Genomic DNA, 17,253 nt, shown 5'->3' with positions numbered 1-17,253 from the left:
CAGGGCTGTGTGTTACCGGCGTTACGTGGTGGGAGGCCGTATAACGCCGGTAACACACAGCCCTGCCACGCAGAGCTATGCTATGAAGGTGACATATTGGTACTGCTTTACGTCATTATGCCAATTTGACGAAAGAAACAAATTAACAATAGCAATTTCAAAATGACAATGGCCGCCATAGTCTTTGGAGGGGAAATTCAAACCTAGTTTTCACCAAAAAAAAAAAAAATAACTAGGCTACATTCACAAATAATGGTGAGGGGGTGCTGGGGAATCGCGATTGAAATCTTATTTATTCAGATCCCCCTAAGTACCCTCAAAATATTTTCAATTCCCCGTCTATATGATCAAACGTCTTAAAGCCCCCCTCAAATTATCATATAATCGTACATTTATTAGGGATGCACGTACAGAAAAATAAAACGTTCGACACTACCTGTTATCAGCAGTTCGTACAGCCATATTCAACTTAAGTTGGAGGTCTTTGGTTGTGTTTCTATACAAATCATACCCAACATGTAAAATTCTGACTCAGTGAATGAGATTTTCACAAAGTTTATACTTATACGCATACTTCTGATAAATGATAACTCCATTTAACAAATTCCCAAATACAAATATGCACAGTTCGCCTGTACACCAAATACTGAGATGGCAGGTGCTGTGGTTTTCGGGTTTTTGATGTGGACCGACGTACATACAACGTACATAGATGAATACATATATCAAGTTATATCATGTCTTTAGACAGTTGTACCATAAATCTGTAGTGTTTTTCATTCTTTCCTATTACTTTTTATCATTTCATAACTGCAACTAAACGCTTCAGTACATTTCCAAACAAACTGAGTCGGTCATTCTTCCTCTCCACATTTTGAGCAACCCCCTGGCAGCTTTCAATTTTTTGAGTGAGCCCCTCATATTCCTCAGATCCCCCCCCGGCCGTGAATTATGACGGCTCCCGGTATGATGTTATGTCTCGACATTTCTAATTTTGTTACTAGACGATATGTGTCCTATATTATTTGTTCTTGCAATGTCGCGCCATGGTGTATCAGCTTCAGACGATATTATATTCAACTTGAAGATTCGACCCAAACTGATTTTCTAAATCATCGTCTATACAAGACCATGTCGTACCACCGTGTCATTGTAACTTCACGAATTGTAGAATAACTATAGGCCAAATATAAAAATATGAAAATATAAAAAGCCTGACTGCAATTGGACGGAAAGGTTAATGTTATGCATTGTTGGACCAATCAGATTGTAAAACAAGTCTTTTGTGTGTTACTAGGCGGGAATCTTTAAGTACATCGATTAAGATTTAAATCTTAAACTGTGTTTTCTGTTGCGTTCGCAAGTGCGTTATATAGACGTGTTTTTCGTTTCAATTCTACACATTCCATCGAATAGCAATTATGTCTGGTCGTGGCAAAGGAGGCAAAGGTCTGGAAAAGGAGGCGCCAAGCGTCATCGTAAGGTTCTGCGTGATAACATCCAAGGTATCACCAAGCCAGCTATCCGTCGTCTGGCCCGTCGTGGTGGTGTCAAGCGTATCTCTGGTCTCATCTACGAAGAAACCCGTGGTGTACTCAAGGTCTTCTTGGAGAACGTCATCCGTGATGCCGTCACCTACACCGAGCACGCCAAGAGAAAGACCGTCACCGCCATGGATGTGGTCTACGCTCTGAAACGCCAGGGCCGTACTCTGTACGGTTTCGGCGGTTAGATTACGAACTACAAAACCCATACCAAACGGCCCTTTTCAGGGCCACCACATTCTCCAAATAGAGAACTACCGTTATACCTGCTAAGTGTTCGCACAAAGTTTTTTTGGTAATTTAAGTCCAATTATTCTGCGCGTATGTTAAGCATTTTACATATGGAGCACGGGATTATTTCTTGGTCCTCACCGTCCGAAAAAGAGCAGAATACAAATAGGCAAGTCTGCAGTGGACCTTTCGAGGAATCAGTCAGGCTTGTCGGCAGACCTTTCGAGGTGTCGCTCACGAAATTCAAAATAAGTAAATAATCGACATTATTTCAGATCGTAATTTTAGTCAGTCCATATATAGCCTGTATTCCAAATCTAGTTTTCTTCCATTGGTCTTCATTACGCTAATATTTTTCCTTACATTTGAAATGGCTACATAAAAAGCAGGCGACCTTTGTCTTGAAGAATTTTTAAGGCGGCACCGCCCAAGCTCCAATGGTCGAAGCTTTGGTGAGTGCTAAACAAGCTCGCCAAAATAAGACCGTGGATAGTTAGAATACTGTTATTCTTGATAAGACTAAATTAAAGCAAGTTGGTTTATACTCGATTTTTAATAAGCAAACTCCGGGGGTAGGGGTTAATTTGGTACACAGTGGGCAGGTTCGCGCCAATTTAACTCGCGTCATGAAATGCAAGCGCGGGCCATTTCACACATCTCGAAGTGCGTGGGTTTAGGTGTCAAATGACTGCAATTGAACTGCACAATACCTGAATACAGGTATCCTAAACCGCTCACAATTATATACTCTTCGTGTATCCTCTGTACCACAGGGAGGCGCTCAAAGTCACGGTAGACATCTGTTAGATATATTGTTCAGCTCTTGTACAGGTACACAAAAACAGACTATTTAAGACTATTTCACTATGCTAATTTATCTCGTGTAGCCTGTAATCAGTGCATTATCAAGCTATCCAGTTTCCTGGTAACTACCTGCTAACTGCACAGGGGGCAGATGAAAGTCCCCTGGGTGGGAAGGAGGTTTTCTTTGTGCACGGTTTACCTTTAATATTTGATTTTATTAATTTTGACTGTGATATTTCAAATAAAGCTTTCGACTCCAAACTGTCTGACTGTGTTTCCAATTCCTTATCTCCTCTTCAACCAGTACACATACCACTCTAATTGCTGCACAAACATTGCCAACTTGTTAATGACTGAGCGTATCAGCGGATTAGCTTATTAAGTCAACACCATATAGTCCAGTCAAAATAGGGTTAGACCCACCACAAATTGCAACAGAATGTTTTTCTTCGGAATGCATTTCAGAGAGGTACCCAGAACAACATATTAAAAGTTTACTCGAATCCACCTTGGGAAATATGTCTAATTTGCATAAATCAAATATGGCGGCCAACTATCCAACAAAATAACATAATTTGCTATATATCACATGTTAAACAAGCTATTTCAGTGATTTCAGAGTCTGACACTAGTAATTTGGCCCAGAGAATTATTTTGGAGGTATAATGTTTCATATAGGTACTTCATTAATTTGCATAATTCCAATATGGCGGCCAACATTCCTACAAAAGACATTTTCGATCATATATTAAGTGTTAAACAAACTATTTCAGTGATTTTAAAGTTAAAAGTATATTTCTTTGGCATGGACAAACGATTTTCGAGATGCTATGATTTGCATAGGTAATTTGTTAATTCGCATAAATCCAATATGGTGGTCAACATTCCTACAAAGGACATTGTCGGTCATATACCACGCATTAAACAAGCTATTTCTTTGATTTTAAAGTTTTAATATTTTTCTTGGGTATGAAGAAACACTTTCAGTGGCTCAATTTTTACAAGGCCCTTTGATAATTTGCATAAATTAAATATGGCTGCCATATTAATGCCCATGGCTTAATGATTCTAATATAAATAACGGTTTTGTTATAGTTTTTAGCACTAGAAAACTATCAAGAAGAAACTGTTAAGTCCTTGGACATTCATTTTTAAAATTTGTTTGATTTTTCTGTATATGACGACTGTTAATGAATGTTAGTCTTCTGAATGATATATTCTCTTTCTAAATATAACATTGAATTCATCTGTGTGTGGGATTTTCGTAATTTGTAAGGGTGTTTTAACACTCTACAGTGTCAAAGCATGTAATCTGTAATGTTTACTGTTAAAAAAAGGGGTGTTCAAAATCATTAGTTTTTAATTAAGACTTAACCCCCTTCTTATGGACGGGTGCATCTTTATAAGATCACTTAGATGATAGGCAAGAAGTCATCACACATACCAGCAAAATACAATAAACACAACAAAGCTAAAAAACAGAAAAAATGATATGACGAAATAAAAATGTCGTAATACACACAAATTGAAACTTAGCACTATTGCAAACAATGTCAGATTCCTAAAAACTTTCTGGACACACAAACCCAAAAATCTGAAAACAGCATGCTTTAGCAAAGACTTACAATTAATCCAAACACAGAATCCAACTATTACACAATACAAAGAAGTACATCTTGAGTCATTTTTCCAAGTGTCATTTTTCCAGATGTACATGTTTGTATCGTGTAACAGTTGGATTCTGTTGGGCTAATGAGTTGTTTGAATTAATTTTAAGTCTTTGCTAAGCATGCAATTTTCAATTTTTGTGAGTTTGTGTGTTGATCAAGTTTTTAAGAGTCTGACATTGTTTGCATCAGCGCTAAGTTTTAATTTGTCTGTATTGTGGCATGTGTTATTTTTGGTCACATTATTTTATTTTTTGCGTTGTTATTATCTTTGTTGTGTTTATTGTATTTTTGCTGTTATATGTGATGACTTCTTGCCTATCATCTAGGGGATGTACCAAAGATGCACTCGTCCATAAGGAGGGGTTCAGTCTAAATTAGAAACTAAAGATTTTGTCCACGACTTTTTTAAAACAGTAAACATTAAAGATTACATGTTTTAATACTGTAGAGTATAAAGCACCTATAAAAATCACAAATAATACGGTACACAGATGAATCTAATGTTATATTCAGAAAGAAATTATAATTAGATGACTAACAATCATTAACGGTTGTCATATTTAGAAAAATCACAAATAATTAAAATTGCATGACTTTCTTACAACTCAATAGTAAACGCACATCAACAGATATGTATTTTAATCCGTTCGGAAGTCATATATGTAAGTCTACCAAATTTGCTTTAACATTCTTTTCAAAACACAGTGTATTTATGGGGTATTTTAATGAATTCAGGTATCACAGACACCTATTAAAATAAACTTTTATTCGTAAATGGATCGTTATTGTAAGTAAATTTATTGTATATTTTCTACATTTTTAAAAATAAATGTTCAAGGACTTAATGTGGAGCTGCACGTTGCCAACACAGTTTTTTTTCGAAGGAATATTTCTCATCTAAGATGACAAGGAAACCCGTACAAACTATTTTGTGAAATGTAATATTTCACTTGAAACAAGAGTATATCCTCATTCTAAAATGGCATGGGCTGAACGACTGACACTCAAAAAAGTGCTTAAAATCATGGTTAGCAAAATAAAAATGCCTCTAATTCAAAATGTAAGAATTTTATTGCAAAACAAAATAGTTGTTTTGTTATATAGCATTTAAAACATAATGTGAAAATTTCAGAAAATATGACCCAGCCAGAACAGAGTTATATTCTTTGGAAATCTTGAAATTCGGATAAAAGGGAAGCAGGAATTTGGGTGATTTGCATACATTTGCATACATTAACCCTTCTATATCATGCAACTTACGACTGCTTGCCAAGCTAAAAGGTGAACCTAACCAATTTTTTAATCTTGGGTTAAAAATTAATAAAAATTGAAAGAATATTTGCAAAATACAGTGCGTTGGCTGCAGTGCCCTCTTGACAGTTTTTTCTTGATATTCCTATTCCTAAAAACTCTACCATAACCTTATTTATATTAGAGCTACTTGGGCATCAATTTGGCAGCCATATTTAATTTCTGAAAATCATCAAAGTGTCCTTTAAAAACATTGAACCACAAAAGGTGTTTCTTCATGCTCAAGAAATATAATTAAACTTCAAATGGCTGAAATAGATTGTTCAATACATTTTATGACAGAAAATTTCTTTTGTATTGGATTTATGCAAATTAACGAAGTGCCAACGCAAATTATTGCACCTCAAACATCATTTGACCATGCCAAAGAAATATACATTTTACTTTGAAATCACAGAAATGGCTTGTTTATCCCTTTGACTGCTGTAATTTTTTACACCAACATTTTAATGCGATGTTTTACCAATTTCTGTGAACATTTCTGTACTTTTTTCATAATTTTGGACAAAATGGATATCATTCAGCAGCAACAGATTTTAATTAAAAATTTTGGCAAAAAGCAGAAAAATTGACTGTGGTACATTTTATAAAGTTGACAGAAATAGACTTTGGCGCCCAAAGGTTAATACATTGTATTATGACAGAAAATGTCTTTTGTAGGTATGTTTGCAACCCTATTGGATTTATGCAAATTAACGAAGTACCTAAGCAAATCATTGCATATCGAAAATTGTTTGTCCATGCCAAAGATATACACTTTTAACTTCGAAATCACAGAAATGGCTTGTTTACCCTTTGACTGCTGTAATTTTTTACACCAAAATTTTAATGCAATATTTACCAATTTCTGTGAACTTTTCTGTACGTTTTTTCATAATTTTGGACCAAATGGATATCATTTGTCAGCAGCTACATATTTTTATCAAATTTTGGAAAAAAGCAGAAAATTGACTGTGGTACATTTTATAAAGTTGACAAAAATAGACTTTGGCACGAAAAGGGTTAATACGTGGTATTTGACAGAAAATTTTTGTAGGTATGTTGGCCACCATATTGGATTTATGCAAATTAACAAATTACATATGCAAATCATAGCATCTCGAAAATCGTTTGTCCATGCCTAAGAAATATACATTTAACTTTAAAATCACTGAAATAGCTTGTTTAATACGTGGTATATGACCGAAAATGTCTTTTGTAGGAATGTTGGCCGCCATATTGGAATTATGCAAATTAACGAGGTGCCTATATGAAACATTATACCTCCAAAATGATTCCCTGAGCCAAATAACTAGTGTCAAACTTTGAAATAACTGAAATAGCTTGTTTAATATGTGATATATAGCCAATTATATTATTTTGTTTGATGGTTGGCCGCCATATTTGATTTATGCAAATTAGACATATTTCCCCAAGGTGGATTCGAGTAAACTTTTAATATGTTGTTCTGGGTACCTAATTAAAATGCATTCTGAAGAAAAAAATTCTGTTGCAATTTGTGGTGGGTGAGGTGCCAAAATCTCGTAGATTGACTGACTAATAGCCGTCCCACACGTAGTGAAATAAGGAAGGGTTGAAGATCTCAGACACAGTGTCACAAAAACACGCAAATCTGAGCAGATATAGAAGTCAATCGAATTTTAACGACTATCAAAAGTATCACTATACCGATGAACTGTTACATGCCAAAGTACGCCGTCTAAAATGGTCATCTTGAGCCAGAAAACCAACCTACATTTTTGAGTCAGTCATGGTCCGATGTCGTCCGTAAGAGCGGAAGTCGGAAGTAGAACCCTTTGACCTCAAACCTGTTTATTTCCAGTCCAGAAGTAAACATATTTCCCTTGATGTTATATAATGAAAAGTTCGTACATTCTATATGAGCACGCTACAAGACTGGTTTTAATCAATCTTACAAAATCAAAATAAGGATTAAATTTTTATCCTATTTGTCACAAAAAAGTTGATAACGGTGAGTTTTAGAACATAAACAAAACTTCTGAAAATTCTGCACAGAAAGTGATGAAGGGTGAGGTATCAGGTTTCTTGCCTCTCGCATCTGGCAATGCATCATCTACACAAACCTCCTTGATCAATCGAGGTGGTAGCTTCTTCAGCCACAGAAAAGGAGATTTTTTTCTCCTTTTAGCGAGGCTCGGACAGCATCAACCGAACGAACACCGCTGCAGAGGCAGCTCAATATAGATTGATCTCATCATGAATGCCAGTATTATACACTATCCACAGTCACGAGTGTAGTGATACATAGCGGCCGCCGCGTAGTATGCATAGAATAATAGGCTACGCGGCGGCCGCTATGTATCACTACACTCGTAACTGTGACACTATCCGTATTATTCGATGCCACCATCGAAGCATCGTCACCGTACATCTAGCGTGTATCGTAAACTTAGCACACCGTCATCGACTTTGACCATTGATGCAAAAATAGTCTATTTTTTACATCCATGCTGTGACCGACTCGTTTGCCCGGCTTCCCCGATAATACATCAGCGACTATCCATACCAATGAAGTTCTCACCTACTGTATTCCAAAAGAGCCTCCACCATGTGCACATCGTATCAACAAAACATCTTGAATGGCAAGGAACATGACTTAGACTTTCTAGTATTACCCCCCCCCCCCCCAGTATTACCAGGCTTACGAATTTGCTGACATTTTCTTGCCTGTTCTCGTTTTAGAATGTTAGTGTGTTTTTCCCTTCCGCGTCTATGTCAAGCGTAAGTTATAGTATTTTCCTCAAAGACGGACAGCCCTCGCTTCCGTTTCCGAGAACGACATGGATAAATCATCAACTTTTTATTCAGTTTTTTGTTTGTTAAGGTGCTGGTACTGCAAGCACGCCTTTTCAATAAAAACGATTTCATGGTATTTGATACATCGTCTATGTATTCTGTTTGTAAAAACGTCAGCGACTGCGTTCATGTTGTTGCGCGGCACAACAGAGGGTCCACGCTGACTTTTATATATTTTCGCTGTATTTTTATGCACTTTCCACCATTATCATTCTTGAAACACGCAACTCAACGACGGCAGAACATAATATGAATGAGCTAAAAGCATGGACATAGCTTTTTAAGTCCTAGGGTAGGAAAATGCAGTCAGGAACTAAATCTGTGTCATCAAAAATTTTGTAACGTTGCTGTTCTCCTTCAGGCCGTTCAGATTTATTTTAATTTTTTCTGAGCTGTCTCTCCACATGGCTGTTGTTATTGACTTTTAACTTTTCTACATTTCCTCTCCTGATCGGTCGAACGGTAGCCTAGTTGATTTCATAACTGACAAGGAGCTTCAGTTTCTCTCCACGAGAATATTTTAAGCGTCCACGTCGTAGATTTCATGTTTCCGATTTTTTCCCAATATTTTCTCTCCCAAACCGATTGCCCCAGGTCATGGCTGTAAAGTGTTGAATTTTCACGACATGTTTCTCAACGACCGTGGCTTTCAGGTATTCGACTTCATTTTCTGTCCACGGCCGGTTGAGGTCGTGGCCGTAAAGTGTTAAATTTTCCCCGACATTTTCTCAACAATCGGTCATGAGGTTACGGTTTCAAGCTTTGAATCTGACTTTTTTCCCGGTAATTTTTCTCAACGATGGGTCGTGAGGTCGTGGCTGTAAAGTGTTGAATTTAGCCCGACATTTTCTCAGTGATCAGTCTTGAGTTTATGGCTTTCAGGCTTTGACTTTTTTCCTGGTAATTTTTCTCAACGACCGATCGTGAGGTCGTGGCTGTTAGTGTAAAGTGTTGAATATTTGCCAACATTTGTCTACACGACCGGTCGCGAGGTTGTTGCTTTCAGGTTTTCGACTTTTTCAGTAATTTCTCTCAATGGCCGGTCACTAGGGAGCTCCTTTATCGTTTATTTATGAATAATAAGTTGTTTACCTTCCTGTTTATTTACGAATTCATGAATATTTTAAGCGTCCACTAGTTTTACGGACGACATCGTGACACTGTGTCTGTGATCTTCAACCCTTTCCTTATTTTAATGCGTGTTGGACGGCTGTGGTGTTGACTCAATCACTTAATCCGCTGATACCGACAGCGGATTAGCAAGTTGGCAATGTTTTCGGAGCAATTACAGTGGCGTATACACAAGTTGGAGAGGAGATAAGGACTTCTCGGTAATATATAAAGCAGTCAGACGGTGTGGAGTCGAAATCTGTATTTGAAATACCACAGTCAAAATTAACAAATATTACTTGTAGTAATAAAGAAAGCAGTCAGACGGTTTGGACTTGAACTTTATTTGAAATATCACAGTCAAAATTAAAGCCATTGCTCGCGATCCAAGGGATCGCCTTTGTTCTAGTCTGTAGAGGATTTTGGAGGTGTGATAGCCTTTTGTTTTCCATTGAAATTGTAATCTGGTGGGTAAATTTTCTGATGAGACAATCTGGTGCCAACGAATGCCTTTAATAAAATAAAATAAGGTAAACCGTTGCACAAAAACCTCCCTCCCACCCCAGGGGACTGATTTCTTTCCCCTATGCTAACTGCCGCATCTGTACGAATAATTCGTATTCAGTCGATAAAGTCAGTGTATCATGTAAGATGACTTCGCAATAACATATCTCCATAGCTTCCAATGCGTCAGTTCAGACACCCCGTCCACCACGAGACCGGTAGAAAAATAGGGAAACGTTGTCTTCATATGCACTGTATACGAGGGCGTTTAAGAAAAACTGTATTTCACCTTTGGTGCTCCATTTATTTTCCTGAAACGTAAAACTTAGTAGCTCGGTATGTACCTTGCTGTACAAAGAAAGTTGCATTGCGTATCGTAGGAATGAAGAGATAAGATATGATTAAAGTCGTTCTCGATGATTGCTGTCGTCTGATAAAATTGGATCTCCCATCAACGCGTGGAACACAACGCTGACGCGCGAAACGTGAACGTCAACAAGGAGAGTATGTTTTACATGGGAATTTGAAACAAGAAAATGATAACAGAAGACGAGTCCTTACAGGCATTTGTTTCTTTTTGACAAGCCCGAACCAAAACCGATCGACTCCTATGCGTATAATGCATTCCGTGTGATTTGTTAAAGTTCCGGTTTCTGAAGTGATATTGAAATGGACGAGCAGGTGTAAGTGTGTTTTCATTATCTCCTTAAAGACCAACCAACATTTCACAACACGGCCATGCAGTGCATTCTTTGGCAATAAAGATTGTTCGACAGGTATCTTTGATGTCAAATGTTGTAAGCTTATGATCCACAGTGGAGAGACTGCGCATGATCATAGTTCAGTAAAATGATACAGTATCGTTTGGGACAAAGGTGGATATAGGGACTGTGTTTGGGATCAAATGAATACTTTCAGAATGTGGTTGTACCACGTAGCAAGGTGAACATGTTGATAGGCGACGTCAACAGAATCAGTGTTCTCTCCGGCATTCATAGGTGTTTAATAAAGTCCGACACACTGACATCGTGGAATCAAGGGCTCCGTGCTTCTCATAGTGTACAGGTTTTTTTTTTGCCTGGAGCATATACCCGGTCGTTCACAAGTGACCACTCCCATGCTTGTTTAGGTTGACCATTATCACACACCGCACTGCTTTCAACCATAGACCCTCGAGAAAAACGTGGCCACCCCTCGTTAAAGTGTTTACGAACGGTCCGTCTATCTATTAAAGGAACCTTGGTTTACGCTATACCAATGTTGACAGACTCAATTACAAGTATCCCCTTCTGCAAATCATTCTAGCCACGAGGATCTCATCACAGTGCGTTTTCAGGTAGGATGCACCCCGGCGACAAATATCTATACTTAAATTTTACAGTACTTTCAATTTTGTGTAATTTTATATCGCAACATTCTAATATTCAATTTTATAACTCGACTTTCCGTGTCTCATTGTACATTTTCTGTTACACCAACACAATTCATCATTATTACTACTGTTACAAGTTAACATAACAATTCCCATTTTGTTGTTCGAAATGCCATGTTACACTTGTCATGGAGGTTGACTCTTATGATTGCATGTTGGTGAAAGATGTTTCAATTCAATCTTGGAAAATTGAGATTTTGCAGAATTCGAATACTTCATTTTAGAGCGACCTCTATCGATGTGTGGAGTTGACTTTTTGCACCGTTCGTTTCGTTTCGCAAACGCCGCGATCTCGCTCTTGTGAAAGCGACCTTGATTTGTGATTGTGTTTGTACCGATCTATACAATTTTCACGACTTGGATAATTCTGTTTCCGCAAGTTGACGGAACTTCAAATCAGTTCGACGGAAAACAAAGGTAGCCGTACTTTCATACACTACGCTTGGATCTAGATGTGAATACACAAGCAGTTGGACTTTCTTACTTTTACTACACTGATCGCTGAATTTTAAGAGCTCGCAGAACAATGAAATATGTCAATCCTTTGATAAACCAACCTGTACCTGCTTTAATAATGACTATCTGCACTAACTTCCCATTCCTGCAAACTATTTTGACTGTAACAACATCTTTTTCAACCATTTTCCGGGAGCCGTTGATGGTTTCTGAGCGTTTGACCTCTAGCCCATTGACTCTGAATGATCTAGAACGTTTGGGGCAAAAAGTTCAGAACTCGGGCATAACGCATCGACGGCTCACGGTAAAATGGTTGACACAGTTGAAATATGAGATGGGTTGATTCGCTCTTGGATCAACATATCCCATTTCATCTTTACTATGTGAGCTTATAAGCCAGGGACTTGACACCCGGAACCAAGATAATCCCGTTCACCTTTTTGGCGACACATCAGTTGCGTAATTAACTACAGAGAAAGTCAGTGGGTCGGCTTGCAGCTGTTCTAATCAGGACTGTTGAATTCAGAATGGAATGTTGATTTGCAAAGTTGAATTCAAACTGGAGTTAATTTCTAAAATCAAATTTAGATTAGAACACGATTGGAACTCATTTGGGATAATTGGATCTTCATATTTTTCAAATATCTCAAAAAATGTTAGAAGCCATATAGCTGAATGTTGCCATATTACAAATTAATAATAAAGGCAAGTGTACAACTTTTCAAGAAAGCAGACGAATTTTAAACAGACAAGAAGAGAAAGAGGCGAAGGAAGGAAAGCTATGGTATCTACATCTACAAAGTGTTGAAACAGGTCCACCCCGACACTGGTGTCTCCTCAAAGCTATGTCAATTATGAACAGCTTTGTCAACGACATCTTCGAGCGTATCGCCGCAGAAGCTTCCCGCCTGGCCCACTACAACAAACGTTCCACCATCACCAGCAGAGAGATCCAGACCGCTGTCCGTCTCTTGCTGCCCGGTGAGCTTGCCAAGCACGCCTGTCAGTGAGGGCACCAAAGCCGTCACTAAATACACCAGCTCCAAGTAAATCGTATGCCTAGCATACACATACCAAACGGCCCTTTTCAGGGCCACCACATCCTCAAAAAAGAGAACTACCGTTAATCTATACCACTCTTTATCAATCAGACAAAAAGGTCGTTTCAGTATTCTCATATTATTCGTATTACGGTCACATGTCTCATAAATCCAAGAAATGCAAACACACTTGGATCCAGCAAACAATTACAATATCAAATATCAAAACGGATATCAGTAGTCGAATGTCCTTGTCTTTCTATCTGACATGAAATTGGGACCTTGTCAAGTATGTTGCCACGGAAGTTCCCAGCGGACTGCACCATTATTATTTATAGGGGTGCCGAGCAGGTGTGAGGGACTGAATATAGCCATTAGACAACTCGTTTGCTAACTACAACATACTTTCTTATCAACGCTATTAACTAAGTTCAACAACGTTCTAATTAAAGAAATCCTACATGGGAACGGGTTATTTAAAGTCGTTAGAACTTTCTTGTGTTCATGAAGATTGTACAGATGCGTTTGCCTAAGTTGAACTACGTACTGTAGTTCAACTAACTAACAAGTGCTGCTGTAATATAATGTGTGAAGATAGGCGCCAAAATGAATTGGTACAATTCACGGTAAACAGGGGTGCTGCTATAGTACAAAGGTTGTTGCAGAATGTGTGAGGTGGGGTGCCAAACGGCAAAAGACATTATAGGACAATACACTTTGCATCGAGTGAATATGTTTTTCACATTTTCAGAAATGGCAAATTTTCTATTGATGGTCACTGATTACTTGGCCTTCGGTGTCAGTGGTATTATTGCAAAGAGTGATATAACATTAAAACACAGTCCCAGAGGGACTGTGATTAAAACAACTACTGCAACAAGCGCACTACAGCCAGACCACTCTTCCATTAGTACGCGTATTTAGCCCCTTGAACTTGAATCTTTGAAGGTGAGATAACAATACTGCCATGAATTTCGTTCACATCAATCACTTACTAAAAAACGTTCGTTTTGAATTTTATTCAGCTTGTTTATTAAACTTTTGCCAATATTGGCACATTTCTTCTGCTGACTTTCATATGAATGTCATTTTATTAATCGACATGGCCACATAAAATAAATCGTACAAATTATTGCCCTGTAGAGTAGAGAATATAATCAATAAAACTATTTCTGCATGCGTGTTTTATTATCAGTGACTCGACTAAGTATAATTAATCAACTCAGTACTCATAACTCTGTGTCTATCAAAAAACTGTCGCGTTTGTTAATACCTAACAGCTTATTGATTGATCTATGAACGCGGAAAAGGATGTCCTTGATTAAGTCAACATCGACGACTTTGCAATATAGTACCTATCAATGGCCACTATAAGTCAGTTCAGACAACTTGTCATGTGATTTAGAATATCAGTGAAATAACCTGTTCATATGCACTGTATATAGAATCTGTAAGAAAAAAACAAAATCGGCTTATGGTGCTCTGTTTATTTTCCTACGATTTGAAACTCAATAGCTTGTAGATTGCCGCATAAAAAAAATAACACTGTCTTCTGGGAATTAAAGGAGTAAGAATTGATGATATACTAGTAGGCATATACAAATATTGTAACTTTTTCTCACTGATTGCCCTATATTGTCTAATGTAATAGGGTGAAGGCTCAACGTGTCGAACACACAGTGTCAACGCGCGAAATGCGAACGTAAACAATGGATTTCAAAGTAAGATTTACGTGGGAAATTGAAAACGCAGACTATTCTTTTTTCACATTTTTTCACGCTTTAACATCTTTTTAACGCTTTTGACTATCCCGTAGCAAGATCAACGCCCAACGCGTCGAACATGCAATGTCAAGGAGAGAAACGCGAACGTCAACGATGAAAGTGAGTTTTTTCGCGGGTAACTGAAAAACGTCGACTATGCTTTTCACATTTGTGCTCTGCATGCATTTTCAACGTTTGGACAACACCGTACCAAGATCTATCAACCCTTACAAAACATAAGCATTCCGTGTATTTTGCTTTTCAAGCCATGGTTGATGAAAAGACACTTTACCTGCATGCGCTCCCTGTGTATTAACCTTTTCGTTTGTTTGCCCGGTCGTTCGTTAAGGTGGGATGCGCCTCGAAATAAAAGACATAATAACTTTTGGTCAAACTTTCCTCAATGTATCTTTTAACCATTCTCTTACGAAATCAACAATAAAAATCAACGGTTGCAAAGTTGGTATTTGCCAAACAAAATTCAAAATGGCCCAATCCTGGTGTTAAATCTATGGAGAAAATAAAACTTGAGTTTCGAACAAAACTGGGACTCCTAAAAGGCGGTGAACCAGAAAAGTAATGACAAATTTTAGAGTCCGAATATTTATAACCCGAGCTGCATTCTACCAATATTTCACACCGAAGACAATGTGCCTAAAGGCCTTTGTTGGCACCAGATTGTCTCATCAGAATATTCACCCATCAGCTTACAATTTCAATGGAAAACAAAAGGCTATCACACCTCCATAATCTTCTTACCGACTAGAACAAAGGCGATCCCAGGGATCGCGAACAGTGCCTTTAATCGATGGCCATACAATACACTTTTTGCCTAGGAGTAGTTTTGACTGGTCACATTTAATGTCAAATATTTATATTGCACACGGTCCCTCCAGAAAAGGAGGGACCGTGTATTGCACGATCATATAATCATTCTGGCAGTGACCTTGAAACACATTCTTCAAAGTCGATCTCACGCTAAAATCATCACATTATGTTGACATTTTTTCATGAATATTCATGATTTATACACTGATAATGGACACAAATGAACACATTGTTCTTTCTCGCAGAATCATGAGCGGCGTCCAGCGAACAGCCTTTTAAATTCCCGAACCATTTTTGTCTGGTACAAGAATGCAGCAAAATACAAGTTTCGTCACATTGATTGTCGATAATTCGGTCCAGCATAACTTGATAAGGTCGAGAACTCTACAACTCTACATTCTAGAATGCAAAGTTGTAAAATTGAATTCAGAATAGAACGTTGAGATGTTAAATGGAATTCACAATAGTAAAATATAAAGTAGTAATTTGGGCATGGATTAGACACCATACGATCCGCGCGTGAGACCAATTTCAGTCATTTCACATCCTACAACACCAATCTATGACGCATGTGCATTTTCACGGTGTCAAACATTAATTTGGACTCGGTTCAAGTCTGTGATTTGTAAATGTGTAAGTGGGGTGAACGCGATGATTGTGTTCTATTCTGTTTTCATGTGAAACGTGTGAGTTGGGTGGACGCAATGAGTGGAGTGTACGCGATACGGCAGAAACTACTTCGCAAACTCAAAGGTAACGCGTTCGATCGCTAGGAAAACCTGACCCGGGCTGCCAAACTTGAAATAGGTTTGTATGAAATAGACGACACACACAGAAATTGTTGCAAATTCTTTTAGCGTTAGAAAATTCATCGATTTGAACCAAGTCTAAAATTGTTTCATGCTAATCAAAGTTGTCGAGGAAGTCTTGAGGTTGTGTACTTGTCTTTTTTTTCTTTTTACTTGTCTTTTTGTGTATGTAAGCGAAGACGCATCCAACTTCAAACACGATCCTTGACCATCTCCCTCTTTCACATATGCATGCCAACGTTTACTGCAACCCTTGATTTATTTTCTCATTGTCACGTTATGCGAACATTTTATCAGCAATAAGGCAGGTATTGAGAAGCGCGATTTCGTAAATTTTGCTCGATTTGAATGATTTCGGCAGGGAATGATAATGTATTGTCAAGAGTTTGAACAAGAACAAGTTTTAATTTCGGGATGCATTATGAAATCGAACTTTAGTCTTTCATTATTTGTGACCTAAATATCGCAAAGCCAAAGACGACCGACCATGCTTTTACGGGCCTAGTCTCGGTTACCAAGATTGCTCCGCGGGGCTCTCTTCCGGCCGCACCTTGGTAACCGATGTAACGTAGACTATTTCAAGTCACGAATGCAGTAACAGCATGAACGCATACGTTTCGCTCTACTGTCTATGATAAATACAGTCACTTCAAGCAAGAGACTTGGTTCCTTAGTGGAGCTTGGGTTGTCATCAAAATTTCAATGAGCTTTATACATAGGCAGTGATTCGATAATTTTTTAGTCATCATAAGTTCGTCTTTCGTGATTTATATACTGCTGGAGGCCCTGTGTGTAGACCCCCTCCCCCCACGACCCCCCGACGTTACACTTTCTCGGGGGCATGCGATAATTACTGACTGGCCAAAAAAGGTTTCGTGTTCACATCGTCAAGCTACGGGAGTCTCGGTGCTGCAGTTCATTTCTTCATGGTCTA

At 38.1% G+C, this 17,253-nt stretch overlaps 1 long non-coding RNA gene across 1 annotated transcript in view; it reads left to right on the top strand.

The window, feature by feature from the left end:
- The window catches only part of LOC139127931 (uncharacterized), a 103,485-nt gene that overhangs the window by 76,096 nt on the left and 10,136 nt on the right, over nucleotides 1-17,253 (top strand). The gene's annotated exons all lie outside the window — the stretch shown is intronic.

The sequence above is a fragment of the Ptychodera flava genome, unplaced genomic scaffold, assembly GCF_041260155.1.
Source record: "Ptychodera flava strain L36383 unplaced genomic scaffold, AS_Pfla_20210202 Scaffold_39__1_contigs__length_1403739_pilon, whole genome shotgun sequence".
In the NCBI taxonomy this organism is placed as follows: domain Eukaryota; kingdom Metazoa; phylum Hemichordata; class Enteropneusta; family Ptychoderidae; genus Ptychodera; species Ptychodera flava.
Note: the sequence above shows the minus strand (reverse complement) of the source record. Positions and strands in the feature narration are given on the sequence as shown.